General features: G+C 34.3%; 1 protein-coding gene across 20 annotated transcripts in view; it reads right to left on the bottom strand.

Annotated features, from left to right (window-relative positions):
* Positions 1 to 17,688, bottom strand: part of enc (encore) — a 188,324-nt gene that overhangs the window by 113,068 nt on the left and 57,568 nt on the right. For 3 of the 20 annotated variants that reach the window (XM_067756606.1, XM_067756603.1, XM_067756600.1), the window contains exon 1: positions 637 to 812. The exons of 14 other annotated variants lie outside the window; for them this stretch is intronic. The gene's annotated coding sequence lies outside the window, so the exon portion shown is untranslated. 3 more of the 20 variants (XM_067756607.1, XM_067756602.1, XM_067756601.1) reach the window with 3 other exon arrangements.

Here is a 17,688-nt window from a genome sequence, read left to right on the forward strand (position 1 = left end):
TTTTAAAGAGTTTGCACTTCAATATAAAAAATTTTGAACAGCCCTATTATTAAACAAAATTTTTATTGGGCAGTGTCAATCATAAAGCTTATTTTAATATGAATGCTACTGTGACACCCTGCATTTACATTCATTTCAAAACCCAAAGAGTAATAATTCAGGTGCATTTAAATCTTTTAAAACATCATCACTTCAAAAGTAAATATCATAAAGCTTATTTTACTATGAATGCTACTGTGACACCCTGCATTTACATTCATTTCAAAACCCAAAGAGTAATAATTCAGGTGCATTTAAATCTTTTAAAACATCATCACTTCAAAAGGAAATATTTTCTCGCAAAAGACATAAAGAGCACCCAGAGTGCGAAAACGCGAAACGACAACAACAAAATCAACAGAAACAACGTCAACGAAGTTGTGAAAAATGTGCGCTTGTGCATGCGTAATTTTACATGTATTAGATGTATGTATGTGTTTTTGTATGCGTATATGAGTGTGAAGAAAAAATTTTCATTCGATGAAAAGCACAATATTTTTAAAATTTGAACTCATAATATTTTCACAAATATTTGTACGCATTTCTGCAAATTAATTTTTATAAAGACTTTTTTAAAAAAACATGCGATTTTTTTACCGATTTTATCACGAGCAATTCTCACACAAACATTTCACGAATTTTCATCAAAGGTATTTTTAATTTTTTTTCACTTCACCCCCTTTTATTTGATTCAAAATTCACTTCTACATAAAATTTAATTTTGTAGCAAAAAACTATAACAATTTCAGATTTTTAATTTTCACTTTAAATTACTTGCGTTTTTCTTCATAAATTTATTAATTATTTAAATTTCTTTCTCATAACAAAACTATTGCAGAGGCACAGCCTTTTTTGTCTGCTGTTTCTTCTTTTGCTGATTTGCTTCCGTACACGACAACCACGACGTATCCACTATTTCTATGGCAGACGTTATGGGGAGCGTACGAATTGATACTGGGCTAAGCACTTTTGGGTTGATTTATTTGAACACTCAATTTCAGTGTTATTTTTTCACATTACACACATTTACCTGTCGCTCTTTTGCTATTTTATAATCATCCTTCCACATTCATTCAAGTGTGGCAAGCGTAGCGAGCGAGTATATTCGCGAGTGATGCCTAATTTTTGGCGAATGAAGAGAGAGTGCCCGTCACAACCACTGTCGCCCAATATGCTTTCTTGACTGTAATTTTAATAGTTTCAAGCAAAGTTAAAAAAAGCTTAAATGTTTCTAAAATTTCGAGAGATATCGAGCATTTTCTATAACGGCAGAAGTAAATGGCAGCACGATTTTATAATAAGTGTTGTATGAGAGAGCGTTGGGAGAAGGAAAAGAGCGTAATATGGAAACGTGTCATATTGTACCATGAGCCTAATGCTGATATGTAGTGAAACAGGTTAAAACTGGGCAAAGTTTATATAAAAATGGGGTGATTTTTCTATCGTATGGATACTTAATTGTTGCTTTTGTTTTTACAGTATTGTTCCTTATACAAATGCATACACTGGGGTTGCCAATTAGGAAATTTGCGAAATGGATTGAACAAGGAAAAAATTGAGGGAGATTTTGTGGGCATAAAGCAAAATAAAAGAAAATTAAACAAATTAAAAAAAAAAAAACAAAAAATGAAATAATAAAATAAGGTGAAAGAAAATATAATAAAATAACATTAAACCAAATAAAAATAAAAAAAAACTAAAGGAAAAAACAGAGAATAAATAAAATGCAACAAAATAAAATTAAAAAAAAAAAAAACTAAAATAAACATAAATAAGATAAAATTAAAAAAAAAAAAAATATTCTTGATGATCATAGATTTAAAAAAAATTAATTAAGACAAAATATAATAAAATTAAACGAAATTAAAAAATTAAATAAGTTAAAATAAAATAAAATAAAACCTTAAGAAGAAAATAAAACGAAACAAAAAAAAAATATAAATAAAATAAAACAAAATTTATCAAAATAAAATAATATGAAATAAGGTGAAAGAAAATAAAATAAAATATGAAATAAAAGAAAATAATGTTAAAAAAATTAACAAAATAAATTAAAATGAAATAAGATAAAATAAATTACAATAAATTAAAATAAAGCAAAAGATAAAAAGAAAATAATATAAAGTAAGATAAATTATTAAATTAAATTGAATAGAATAAATAAAAAAATAATATACAACAAAATAATATTAAATAAAAAAACTAAAAAAAATTAAATAAAGCAAAAAATAAAAATCAAACATAACAAAATAAAATAAGATAAAATGAAATAAAATAAGAAAATTTAGTAAATCAATACAAAAGAAAACAAGATAAAATAGAATACAATAATACAAAAAATGAAAATGGGATAAAATGAAATAAAGTGAAATGATATAAAATAAAAAAAATATTTAATTAAGACATAATATAATAAAACTAAATTTAAATAAAAGAAACTAACAAAGAAAATTAATAAAATAAATAAAATGAGATGATATAAATTAAATTAGATTCAATTAAATGAAGCAAAATAAAATAAACTAAAGCAAAAATTAAACTAAGAAACAATTTTACTAAAAAAATAAAATAAAACAAAAGAAGGTAAAATAAAATATAAAAAAAATTAACAAAATATAATACAATATAATAAATTAAAATACAATTAAATAAAATTAAATGGTGGTGTGATGGTAGGGCAGCATCGAAAATTTAGAAAAAAGTTTTTTTCAATTAGGAAAAAGTGTTTCTAAGCGATGTAGCCCCCTCGTTACTGCCTTGACGTTCGGAGTGCGCATACAACTTGTGAGTCCCGCCAATTTGTAGGAAAATTAAAAAGGAGCACGATGCAAATTTTAAAAGAAGATCGGCCTAAATATTCTCGGAGATACATCGCGTTGAGTACTTACTTTTTTTATTTTATAACTTTCACCTGCAGGTAAATTTTGTTCATCACATAAAAAGGTTTAAGAGGTAGAAAGAGTAATTGGCTGAAGTATGTACATATATCTAGAAAAATTACTCAAATAAGAAGTTCAGATGCAAAACCTCTTAACAAGTTCAAAACTTATTCAAATACATAACTTGACACACAATTGTACATATAAAAAAAATGTAAGGCGCAATAACCTCCAAAGAGATTTTAGGCCGAGCTTCTCTTCCAATTTGCGTCGTACTCCTTTCGATTTTCCCTACAAATTGGCCGGACGGGACCTACATGTTTTATGCCGACTCCTTAGAAGAAAATTTTTCTAAGCGAGGTCGCTCCTCGGCAGTGTTTGGCAAGCGCTCCGAGTGTATTTCTGCCATGAAAAGCTCTCAGTGAAAACTCATCTGCCTTGCAGATGTCGTTCGGAGCCGGCATAAAACAAGTAGGTCCCGTCCCGCCAATTTGTAGGAAAAATTAAAAAGGAGCATGACGCAAATTGGAAGAGAAGCTCGGCCTAAAATCTCTTCGGAGGTTATCTCATTTATTTATTTTTACATATATTTTCCGGCATGGTAGATTAATTTATTTTCTAAAATTATCATTGGTGAAATTTCTGAGGAATTTCAAACTAATATTTGGTTATAATTTTTTATAAACCATCTTTTTCATATTTTTTTTCAGAAAAGTAAACAAGACACATATTTTTCACCATGTTTTAAAAAAAAAAGTTCCCCAAATTTCCGTACAATATAGTGTTCGCCAAAAACGTAACAATCACAATCAAATTCTTTCACAATTGGAAATTTATCTACAAAACGGCAACACTGGAAGATGTTCGCCTCGGAGAGCAGCAGCAGTAAAAGCAATACCAGCCAACGATATTTTGTGCGGAATGAATTATTTTCCTGACTCTGACAAAATTTATAGGCAATTGTTTAGCGGAAAATATTGTACGTTTTCGTAAAGCTACGTCGCGATCTACAAGAAAGGACTATGCAGGTACAAAGAGCATTAACATGTACGGAACTGAAGGCTGAGAGGGTGTGTTAAAGTGCGTTACTAAGTGCGTCTCAATACATATTTAATGCAAATACTTTTAACACCTCCCCACTCATAGGAGATTCACCCGTAACACACCTGCTGCTAGTCGTCTTCTCACTTTTTGATATGTTCAGACACATTGCACATGTTTTCTTGAACGAATTTTCACTCAAATTTGTCTCATACTTTTGTGTTTAGTAATTTTTTCTTCAAACGCATATTTACATATTCGTATGTACATCCATACATACATTTTGTTATTGTGGTATGATGTCTTTATATATGCACATACATACGCCCATATGTAAATATTTAATGTGTGGGCTTGTTGGCGGTTATTGAGCGAAATTTAACTGCGTAGCTGTAAACAAGTGTTGCCTTATGCAACAATACGCGTAAGACAACTTGAAGGACTTCTTGTTAAATTTGTTTTTTTTAAGTCAAATTTTAACAAAAAATTGAATATCTTTACAGTATATAAGTACATTATGTCAACATTAAACTCCAGTAATGATATGATGCAACAAAATACAAAAATAAAAGAAAATTTCAAAATGGGCGTGGCTCCGCCCTTTTTCATTTAATTCGTCTAGAATACTTTTAATGCTATAAGTCGAACAAAAATTTACCGAACCTTGTGAAATTTGGAACGTGCATAGATTTTATGACGTTAACTGTTTTCTGGGCGAAATCGGTTGAAGCCACGCCCAGTTTTTATACACAGTCTTCCGTCTGTCCTTCCGCTCGGCCGTTAACACGATAACTTGAGCAAAAATCGATATATCTTTAATAAACTTAGTACGTATTGGTTCATTAGGGTTTGCCGAAATAGGTGTTGTTGAAAATAAAAATAAAAAATTAAAAACGATTTAATCAAGGTTGTATTTACTTACATAGGTTAACTTTACGAAAAACATCATTGAATCGTTTTGCGAAAACTTTGAAACCAAGTGTTTACAAATATTTGCATTAAAAGTTCTTTATTTGTATTTGTTATTTTCTGTGAATTGTGGAGTATGCAGTTATATACTGCCATCCTTAGCAAAAAGACAGTAAAGTGCGCGTACTGCCTTTTAGGAATTTTAATTCAAATTTATGTGATTACAATTAATCATTAACTAAATAAATACTGACTTAAAATTCAAAGTGAAAGATTAAACAAAATCTTAAATTGAAATTTACTTTTTGCTATGGATGGCAGTATAGCCTAATAATTTTAGCCAAAGTACTGGTTAGAAGTTTTCCAAAACCCCCCACCCCCTCACTCTCACTTCACCACCCACTCCCACTCTCACTTCATCGCCCATTCCCTTTCTAATTTCTAACCCGACTATAACGTACACTCCCACACCCACTTTCACTTCAATTCCTACTCCCACTGCACCATCCACTCCCATTACCACTCCAACTCCTACTCACACTACCAACTCCCTCGCCTACTCTCATTGCACTACCCACTCCAACTCTTATTCCCACACATACTCACACTTCCATCCCACTCTCATTGTCACACTCACCCCCACTCCCAGCTCCCTTAAATATGGAATTTACATCAAATATTGGATAGCTATTTCAAGCATTTGTGGAGATATACCGAATTTAACCTTTTCCTAAAGTAGGGTGCAGCACCTCGTACCGAGTGATCACGTGAACCTCCTAGGAAAATTACGCAATTTTCATTTATAAGACAGTATATCCAATACTCTACTCTATAAATTCATTCCGGAATAAACCAGAGATATGTATGTAGAAACATCTCGATGTAAAAACTTCCGCAGTACCGGACTATAAAAGGCAGCCTACAAGCTGGCCAGGGCAATAAATTTTCGTATTAAATGATGCAAAAGAATAAAACTGTGTTATGCTGTGTGCTTGTCGATAGAATTTAAGCCTGGGAATTCCATCAAGAACCCTCTTGCTTTTTAAAATTATTATCCGTATATTTGTACAGACTATGAGACGATATTATCAGTACCTGATAAGTATTTAAATATTAGATTTATCATTTAGTGTCAAATAATGTACATCGGAACGAGTAATGAAGGAAAAGTTGTATGATAGAGCATTCATTAACTTGAGTGAGTGACCGTTATCCTGAGCGACGCAAGATGTCTTGACGTCATACATCATGTTGTATTATCGATAGACAATCTCCTAGTTCCATGAGAAACCTGTGGTCGCCAGAGCCCCGCCTGTTAAATATGTGTATAATACATTTATATTTATAACAGGATTTCCCTCACGTAGGTGAGGTTGAAAATTTTGTTGCGGAAGCTCTGAATCTATAAAGCTTTGTATTGCGCTTATCAGCCCCTTGAATCGTTAATACAACAACAACAACAACGTCATACATAATCTGGCCATAGATATCATTGTTCCACCTTAAGGGCTATTTCGAGAGCACTTCAAATTCTAAGTTAGCAGTTGGAGCGTTCACTATATGGGCCTATCTGACTCATCCTGAACTGAGATGTTGTTGTTGTTGTTGTAGCGATCAGGTTACTCGCCAAAGGATTTGGGGAGTGTTATCGATTTGATGGTCCTTTGCCGGATACAGATCCGGTACGCTCCGGTAACACAGCACCATTAAGGTGCTAGCCCGACCATCTCGGGAACGTTTTATATGGCCACATTAAACCTTCAGGCCATCCCTCCCACCCCCAAGTTCCATGAGGAGCTGGGGGTCGCTAGAGCATCGTCTGTTAATGAAACAGGATTCGCCGCGGATAGGCGAGGTTGACAAATGGGTTTGGAGAAGCTATATATTCCGCTGGCAACATGAAGCGTTGCGCTACACAGCCCCTTGAATCTGGTATTTTAGTCGCCTCTTACGACAGGCATACCTACCGCGGGTATATTCTGACCCCCTAACCCGCTGGGGAATCTGAACTGAGATCATTTCATCTTGTATTCTCAAAAAACTCGAAAGTTTTTTAAGAGCTAAGTGAAAAAGTTTTTAAATGGCAATGGAGAGTGTCATTCAAGCTATTGATACCCATACAATTATCGCTTCATATATATTGCAGATACATATGTATTAAAGAAAGCACATGTACATTTGTATGATGATTTCCAAAATGGATGCTGCCCTATCTCCATAAATACAATGCCATTTCTTGTATTACACTTTCACAATAAAGTCAGAGAGCAAAAATCTTAACATCGGGCTTCGGCTATTATGCCACAGTATTTGGGTCACACGATTCATGCAATAACAAATATCATATTAGCTATGATATCAACAATATCTAATATTCATACATATATACATATGTATTTATATTACATATAGCCATATACCACACATTACTTAATTTATAAAATGACAATGCAAAGGCACACTCGTGAAACAGAGGACAAGTGCGTGGCATCACGTTTGAGATAAAGTTGATGTATTTACAAAAAAAGACAAGAACAAAAAACTATAGAGAAACATTGAAATCCTGGAAAAACAAACGAGATTGCAACTGCAGCGGCAGTTTTGTCGAGGTCGAAGTCACGATGTAAACCATGTACATGTGTAAGTGCTCACGCAGATGCCCATCAAGAAATCATGAAAATGATTAGGAGATTTAAGGAATGCGGTAATTAGAAGTAAATTATAATGAATGCAGTACGCAACCCCAAACTATGCGCTGGCTTTTCTATTATTTAAACAATCGATTGCATAAAATATATATTATATATAAAATAATTAAAAAAAATTTTTAAGTTAAACGGTTTTATTGAAAACAATACTTACATGAAATAATAATTATACTAAAAGCTTGAAAATAATTAGGTAGGTCCTAGGTACTAGTCATCACAATCCTCATCAATCTAGGGTGTTGATCAGACAATTAAATAAAAGCGTTGGACGCGTGAAATTTCTAAAAATGTGATTAGGGTTCAGTTGGTCTTATATATGACTATATAAACTTACGCGTCCATTCAGTTCATTTAGTGACTCATTACTGCAAGGACTTTCCTGACAATTTGCTACAATCTAATTTCACAATACATAATCCTTCCAAAGACTTTACTCGGCTCTGCGCCACGTATGCTTGTCCCTCCTCCAACTCCAAGATATTTTGATGTCAGTTCTACAGGACTGTATGTAATATTTTTTCCAAATATGAGCCAAATCGGACATCATAGGTCGCTTTCTTTTCATATATGTATTATGTGTTCCAAATATGCACCAAATCGGACCACAAATACGACTTTTTTGAATATCTCGCTTTGCGCCACCTAGCGGCGATTTTTTTTCATAGATCGCTTTCTATTCTCGTATGTATTATATGTTCCAAATATGAGCCAAATCGGACCACAAATACGATTTTTGTGAATATCTCGATCTTTGCGCCACCTAGCGTCAATTTTTTTTCATAATTCGCTTTCTATTCATGTATGTATTATGTGTTCCAAATATGAGCCAAATCGGACCACAAATACGATTTTTGTGAATATCTCGATCTTTGCGCCACCTAGCGGCGATTTTTTTCATAGGTGGCTTTCTATTCTCTTATTTATTATGTGTTCCAAATATGAGCCCAATCGGACCACAAATACGATCCTTGCGCCACCTAGCGGCGATTTTTTTCATAGGTCGCTTTCTATTCTTGTATGTATTATGTGTTCCAAATATGAGCCAAATCGGACCACAAATACGATTTTTGTGAGCATCTCGATCCTTGCGCCACCTAGCGGCAATTTTTTTCTTATTATTGCATTGTGATCGAGTTCTGAACTATATTCCAAGTTTCAAGCTTGTAGCTTATCGCGAAGTTACTTAAATTTCAATTACAAAATTCGTGCCAGCCATCCAACCAGCCAGTCTGTCAAGTCAACCTAAATAAAATCGTTTAAAAACAAAATAAATACAAGGAGATATAACCTCCGAAGAGATTTTGGGCTGATCTGTTCCTCCTCCTTCCTCGCGCTTTTCTGCTTATTACCCCTACTCATTCCCTTTTTTCTCTTATTCTCCCACTCCTTCTCCCTTTACCACACCACTCACCTTTTCAATTTTTTCCACCCCCTCATACTCTTTTTATACTCAGCTGAGCAGAGCTCACCGAGTATATATATTTTGTTCGCATAACGGTACCCCGTAACGGCATAAACTAATCGAGATAGATATATACTTCTATATATCAAAATGATCTGGGCGAAAAAAGAAATTCATTCAGCTATGTCCGTCCGTAACTTGAGTAAATTTTGAGGTATCTTAATGGAATTTGGTATGTAAGTTCCTGGGCACTCATCTCAGATCGCTGTTTAAAATGAACGAAATCGGACTATAACCACGCCCACTTTTTCGATATCGAAAATTTTGAAAAACCGAAAAAGTGCGACATTCATTACCAAAGACGAATAAAGCGATGAAACTTGGTAGGTGGGTTGACCTTATGACGCAGAATAGAAAATTAGTAAAATTTGGGACAAAGGGCGTGGCACCGCCCACTTTTAAAAGAGGGTAATTTAAAAGTTTTCAAGCTGTAACTTGGCAGTCGTTGAAGATATCATGATGAAATTTGGCAGGAACGTTACTCCTATTACTATATGTGTTCTAAATAAAAATTAGCAAAATCGGATGACGAACACGTACACTTAAAAAAAAATTTGTTTAAGTCAAATTTTAACAAATATTGAATATCTTTACAGTATATAAGTAAATTATGTCAATATTCAACTCCAGTAATGATATGGTGCAACAAAATACAAAAATAAAAGAAAATTTCAAAAGCCCCGCCCAGTTTTTATACACAGTCGGTCGTCTGTCGTTCCGCTCGGCCGTTAACACGATAACTTGAGCAACAATCGATATATCTTTACTAAACTTAGTTCATTTACTTATCTGCACTCACTTTACCTTGGTATTAAAAATGGGCGAAATCCGACTATAACTCGCACACTTTTTCGATTTCGAAAAGGGATGAAACATGGTGATTGGATTGGTTTTTTGACGCAAAATATAACTTAAAAAAAAAAAAACTTTGTAAAATGGGAGTGACACCTACCATATTAAGTAGAAGAAAACGAAAAAGTTCTGCGGGGCGAAATCAAAAGCCCTTGGAATCGTGGCAGGAATACTGTTCGTGGCATTACATATATACATAAATTAGCGGTATCGACATTTTGGCCGAACATATACAAAGGCCCACTCCCTTTTAAAATACTCATTAACACCTTTCATTTGATACCCATGTCATACAAACACATTCCAGGGTTACCCTAGGTTCATTTCCCTACATGGTGATTTTCCCTTATTTGACAAAGGATTAAGGAAAATTGTTCCAAAAAACGTCACCCTTGGTCTACAATTTGGTCGATATTTCCCTAATGTATGTAATATGGAATTAAAAACTACTTATAAACCATCTACGAAACCCTACGAAACCAATGCAGCTAAGCTCTCAGCTGAGTATGTAATGTTTGGTTACACCCAAACTTAGCCTTCCTTAATGCCTTTTTTCTTCCTATTCTTCTTGCTCTTTTCGGATCCCATGCTCTGCCTGTTTTGTCATCCCAATATTCTATATTCTTTGCACAGATACCATGATATAACTTCCCCAAATAAGAAGAGCTTTGTTGACTTAACTTTCACTTTTCCTCTTTTTTTTCGTATTCCTTTCCCTTTCCCTACTCCGCTGGCTCGGCCTCCCACGCTACACTTCGATATTTCCTTCTCTTTTCACACCCAATTTCGGTTCCGGAACCTACTCTCTTTCCGGATCCATTGATCTCTTTTTTTAATTTACCATTACTTTTCCTCTCACGCTTCCTTTTTACTACACCCACTATTTCGCTTCCACTACCTTTTTTCTTTGCTCTCCTCCCTCTCGATTCCAGAAACCAACTCTCTTTTCGTATCGTATCTCCAATCTCTTGATCTTCCACTTCCTTTCCTCTCACTAATCCTTTTCACCCCTCTTTCACTTTCTTTCCGTTCCGCTTTCTTTTATTTCTCCTCACTTCCAGCTTCATAAATTTTGTTCTAGACCCTGGGAATTTATGAGTTAACCGTTTACATGCTGAGTCAAGTGCAAGTCTCCCCATTGGAGATTTCGTAAGTTCCAAGCTGTTTGATGAAAATAATCACTAAAATAAGGTGAATATTTTCTGGCGGGTATGTCTACTAATGCACGGGTTCTTACTTCATACTTATTGTCAACACGAACAGTAGCTGAAACAAAGCTATTAGAATAGTGATAATTTCAGTGGCGTAACATGTTTCATACATATAGAGGTTGCTATATGATAAGAATGTATGCATTGTAGGTAAATATGTATATACCGGTGATACGTCCTGCATCAGCAAAGGCATTGCATCCGATGCTCTTCGGTACATTGGCGAGACATTAAGTTGACTAGACCTGAATGCATCGTGAGTATAATTTGATTTGAATTTTGCGCTTTTAATTACATATATAGATATTTCAATGCAGGGGGTGTGCATACACATACCTATGTAAGTACCTGACAGGTAAAAGTAGATGATTCTATGAAGATTAATACAATTAGAATTTCGCATATTGCAACAATGAAGGTGCAACAGTGTTAGTGAATTTTGGATAACGAGCGTTCACGATTCAATTTACATAGGTACATATAATACAATCGAGCTGAATTTTTGCAGGCAGACTCGTGGAAATGTCTGTATCACGTCAATTTAAAAAAAAAATAGATTTTTATCAATTCTCAGATTTTCCTGAATTTTTTTTTTTTCACTTTTTTCAGCATAACTTGAAGGGCCTCCAAATTTTTAAAATACTAAAGCGTTCCGAATAAAAAATAGTTTCTCGACCCATCCTACTCCATATATTTGTAGTTTATCAATAGTAACTTTCTAACACCAAACTGTTTATGGCGGACAGACGGACAATACGAGCTTTATACTTTATACATAAAAAAAAATTCTGACGTGTACATGAAAATCGCCGATACACGTGTATTTTTATTTTTTCTCCCCTTTCCGAAAAAGTATTGTAACGATTTTAGTGCAATTCCGCTTATTTGCAACCTTCTGCTAACGTTCGAATCACTAAACTGTTGAATAAATAACTCTAGAATTCTATAATGCAAAATAGCCCCTATTAAAGTACTTCACAATAACACTTCTACTTCTCGACAGATATCGTGCTTAAATCAAACTGATTCGTCGTGCCTCAGCTGCTGCTTTTATACTCCTTGGTTTCCTCGTTGACATACTTCTAGGCGTTTCTATTTCTAGAATTTGCTACTTGTTTACCAGCTATAAAATTACCACCTATAACTACAGATGCACGTGTATATGTGAGTGATACTTCCACCGATGATTGCCTACTTTTGGGAGTATCTCAGATATATGCTTGTGTTTGTGCTGTTCGCTCCGCTGCTTGTATGGACATATGTGTAGACATAATGATTAATTTGTTTACGTACATACAAGTGTGGCAGTTTGCTTTATTGTTGTTGTGGCTTTATTTACTTAGTTTCAGATTAGTGATGTGAGTATCACTTAGTGTCACTAATATTCGTCACAGTATATTTGGTTCATAGGACAGAACTAAAGCTCGTTTTTGTAACGCAGTGTTATAAAGAGTCTTAATTCAGGTGGAATTGAGCGTTATATACCTAGCTTTAAATTTGAATAAAAATATTTTTATGGTTTTGATTAGCAAGAGAGTCTCATTGTATTATACAATTTTTCTTTGTTATTGATATTACAGAAAAATTACAAAAATTGCACACGGCGATAACATGTTTCTGAAAATCAATTCTTCATCGGCTATCTTGTGATGTGCTGAGTTTTGAACTCGATTACATCTGCATTCATACTGGTGTCTATTCACTTAGCCATTTCCTTATATTAAAAATAAATAAAAATATTTTCATAATAATAATACTTCTAAATCAGGTTCCAAAATTGTCGACAAGTTACAAGCTAAACAATTCGAAATAATCTGGAGATACTAAGTCACGAAACCGTCCCAGAATAAACCTTTAATGATACCTAAAACAATCGGGTTATAATCTTGGAAAAAAACCCGAAAATGTTCGCGAAATAATCCCAAAATATTTCCGAAAATCATCCTGAAATGATACCGAAAACATTCTATAAGGAACGACATTGAACACTAAAGGTCCGTATAAAAACCAAAATTTACAACGGTTGACGAAATATCGTTGCAAAATTGTTCTAACTCTTACCCTGTCTAGGACAGTTAGTTAGGACGTTAAATTATATCTGAAGAGAGTTCCAAAATATTCACTAAAGGGAAACGAAGTTCTTCCCTTAATAATCACGAATTGATATGGATATAGTACCCGACTGATACCTAAATAGTCCCAAAACCATGCGAAGATATTTCCGAATTACATCGAAATAGCATCGAAACTATCAAGTAATGATTTGGAGAAATTCTTGAAATGGTTTCAAAATAGTCTGGGTGCGATCCCAGAGGGAGTCCTTAAAATGATCCTAAAGTTATAAGTTATAAGGTCAGCGCTTGAAAAAATTGTCACCTTTATTTAATCAAATAACCCTTTTCCAAATTTATGTATTTAAATTATTTTTTTGCGGTATGCCTTGTTATAAATGTCAAAAATATTTTGTACATAAATATTTTCTCTAAGCACTTTTATTCGATTAAAAATGGCAAGCGAATTGGAAGTACGTAAACAAATTGTGCAATTTTATCAAGACCATCATCAGTGGACTTTCAAAAACATTGCGAGGGATGTAAAGGTGTGCCCAAAAACTGTGCCAAGAGTTTTACAAAGCTTCAGCGAGGAGTTGGGTGTCACTCGAAAGCCTGGCTCTTGCAGAAAAAAAGGGATCAGTAACCAAAATATGAATAAAATTATAATCAGTTTACGGAGAAACCCCAGTATTTCGGGCAGAAAATATGCGCAGCAACTGGAATGTTCCGAGTTGTTGGTCGGCAAAGCTAAAAAGGAGGCTGGTCTCAAGACATTTAAAGTTCAGAAAGTTTCAGACAGAAATGCTGTGAAGAACATTGAAGCAAAACAACGTGCCAAAAAATTAAAACCAAATTTTTCAAAAGTTCAGTCGCTGTATTATGGACGACGTAACTTATGTTTTAGCCGATTTTTCGCAGCTTCCAGGCCAAGAATTTTACACTGCAGACTCGCGGAGTAATGTAGACGAAAACTTCAAAACAAAAAGGCAGTCAAAATTTCTGGTTTGGCAGGCAATATGCAGCTGTGGCGAAAGAAGCAGCTTTTTTGTCACAACGGGAACCATAAACACGCAATAAGGTTTCAGCCTTCTTTTGGCCGGGCCTAGCCACATGCCATTACCGCAAATTGGCTTTGGAATGGTACTCAAAAATAATGTGATTTTAGAGCCTAGAGAAGCAAATCCGCCGAACGGCCCAGAACTGAGATAAATCGAAAGATAAGGAAAATCAAGGCGACTAAGAAAGTGACACGGAACGCTGAAGATTTTCGGGAGAAATGGCGTACTGTAACTCAAATAGTACAAGAAAATCGTTAATGGAAGGGGTGGCCGATAAATTAAAAAATTTTACAAAATAAATGAAAAAGTTTAAACATAAAATAAAAATTGTAACTGAATAAACATGTAAATGATATTTGCTTTTAAAATCGGACTACTGGTTTAGAAAGATTTTGGTATTTAGTGATGGACAATTTTTTCAAACGCAGTCCTTAGTACTGAAAACAATTTCGAAACAATCCCGATATTGTGCAGATTTAATGCTGAAACGTAGTAGTTCTGAAATAATCTGCAAATCCACATCCCTTAAAATAATCCCCGATTCAATCCTGTAGACAAACTTGAAATTATCCAAGGACAGCTACGAAGCGCGCCTGAAATTATCCCGAAATCGCCCCTATGAACCCAGAAAGCCCTCAAATTATCCCAAAATAAAATCATGAAATTATACGACGGACTCGAAAGCAGTCCCCAAAGAAACCCTATTGACACTGTTCATTTTTCAAAAACAGCTTATAAATTGCTCCTTGAGGCACCGATGCCGAATATCATTAGTATAGCTCAAATCGTCACTGTTTTTCTTTCACAATTGCTTAGATCTATTTAATATGACTTAATAGAATGTGCTAGTTTTCCAAGCGATTAAAGAAACGTGTTAGCCTTCCATGGGACCGACGATACAACAAAGTTTTCTAAGAAATTATCTCTAGCAGCAAATTATCATAACTCGTATTCTAAATATCTAAAACTTCTATCAGCAACATAAAACACCCAAAAATGCAAGATAATAATAAATCCTATGTTATTTTTCCTGTGCGAATAAGTAATAACGGTATTGCTTGTTTATAATTCAATTATGTTGTCAACAAAATGTTTTAATTAATTCGTTTAACAGCGATAAGAAGAAGACAAGTGGCAAATATACAAACAAAAGCAGACATAATAGAAGCGATTAACGCGAAGAAACTCGAAGGTAACTTAGGCCAAAGGTTAAAAGGAGAAAATGAGGATATCCAAAGAACAAAATAACCGCAAGGGCATAAGCAATATTGGAAAAGAGGATTGTGCAATAAACACTAACATGCATCCGAGAATTAGTGCAATGTAGATGAAGATGCTGATGCCTTTGTCTGCTGTTTATTTATTGGTTGTTGTGGTGTAAAGCTGAATTTTATCCACGAAGTAGTTCGTTGTTTGTGCCGCTGTGTAAATTCATGCCTGCCCTGTGGGAGTGCAGATACGTGGAAATTATTGCAGTAGTATTTGTGTGTGTGTGTGTGTGCCTGCGTATCCTTGCCTGGTGCTTTGCGGCGCATTAAAAATAATTGCAAGATAATGAGCGCGAAAAGCGTAATTGTGTGTCTATTTGGATACGAGTATATATAAGTGCAGCGATAAATGAGAAGTCAAAGAGATGAGGTTATGTGAGATGTAAGATTTTCCATAAAGGAATTATGTAGTTGGGTAAAGAAAATGTGATAACAATAAACGAAGTGAGTGATCTGGTAATTACTTTAAACTGTTTTTGCACTTTTTATATTAACTTTGAATGGATAACGGTTGGTTGGAGAGGTATAAAGGAATCAAGATAGATATAGACTTCCATATATCAAAATCATCAGTATCGAAAAAAAAATTCGATTGAGCCATGTCCGTCCGTCCGTCCGTCCGTCCGTCTGTCCGTTAACACGATAACTTGAGTAAATTTTGAGGTATCTTGATGAAATTTGGTATGTAGGTTCCTGGGCACTCATCTCAGATCGCTATTTAAAATGAACGATATCGGACTATAACCACGCCCACTTTTTCGATATCGAAAATTTCGAAAAATCGAAAAAGTGCGATAATTCATTACCAAATACGGATTAAGCGATGAAACTTGGTAGGTGAGTTGAACTTATGACGCAGAATAGAAAACTAGTAAAATTTGGGACAAAGGGCGTGGCACCGCCCACTTTTAAAAGAGGGTAATTTAAAAGTTTTCAAGCTGTAACTTGGCAGTCGTTGAAGATATCATGATGAAATTTGGCAGGAACGTTACTCCTATTACTATATGTGTTCTAAATAAAAATTAGCAAAATCGGAGAAGGACCACGCCCACTTTAAAAAAAAAACATTTTTTTAAGTAAAATTTTAACCATGCCCACTTTTTAAAAAAAACATTTTTAAAGTAAAATTTTAAAAGAAAAGTTAATATCTTTACAGTATAAAAGTAAATTATGTCAAAATTCAACTCCAGTAATGATATGGTGCAACAAAATACAAAAATAAAAGAAAATTTCAAAATGGGCGTGGCTCCGCCCATTTTCATTTAATTTGTCTAGGATACTTTTTAATGCCATAAGTCGAACAAAAATTTACCAATCCTTGTGAAATTTGATAAGAGCTTAGATTCTAGGACGATAACTGTTTTCTGTGAAAAAGGGCGAAATCGGTTGAAGCCACGCCCAGTTTTTATACTCAGTCGGCCGTCTGTCCTTCCGCTCGGCCGTTAACACGATAACTTGAGCAAAAATCGATATATCTTTACTAAACTCAGTTCACGTCCTTATCTGAACTCACTTTGTATTGGTGTAAAAAATGGCCGAAATCCGACTATGACCACGCCCACTCTTTCGATATCGAAAATTACGAAAAATGAAAAAAATGACATAATTATATACTAAATACGAAACAAGGGATGAAACATGGTAGTTGTATTGGTCTATTGACGCAAAATATAACTTTAGAAAAAAAATTGGTAAAATGTGTGTGACACCTAGAAAAAATGAAAAAGTTTTGCAGGGCGAAATCAAAAGCCCTTGGAATCTTGGAAGGAATACTGTTCGTGGTATTACATATATAAATAAATTAGCGGTACCCGACAGATGATGTTCTGGGTCACCCTGGTCCTCATTTTGGTCGATATCTGGAAAACGCCTTCACATATACAACTACAACCACTGCCTTTTAAAACCCTCCTTAATACCTTTAATTTAATACCCATATCATACAAACACATTCTAGAGTCACCCCTGGTCCACCTTTATGGCGATATCTCGAAAATGCGTCCATCTATAGAACTAAGCCCCACACCCTTTTAAAATACTCATTAACACCTTTCATTTGATACCCATATCGTACAAACACATTCTAGAGTCATCCCTGGTCCACGTTTATGGCGATATCTCGAAAAGGCGTCCACATATAGAACTAAGGCCCACTCCCTTTTAAAATACTCATTAACACCTTTCATTTGATACCCATATCTTACAAA

This window comes from Eurosta solidaginis, chromosome 5 (assembly GCF_040869045.1).
Source record: "Eurosta solidaginis isolate ZX-2024a chromosome 5, ASM4086904v1, whole genome shotgun sequence".
In the NCBI taxonomy this organism is placed as follows: Eukaryota; Metazoa; Arthropoda; class Insecta; order Diptera; family Tephritidae; genus Eurosta; species Eurosta solidaginis.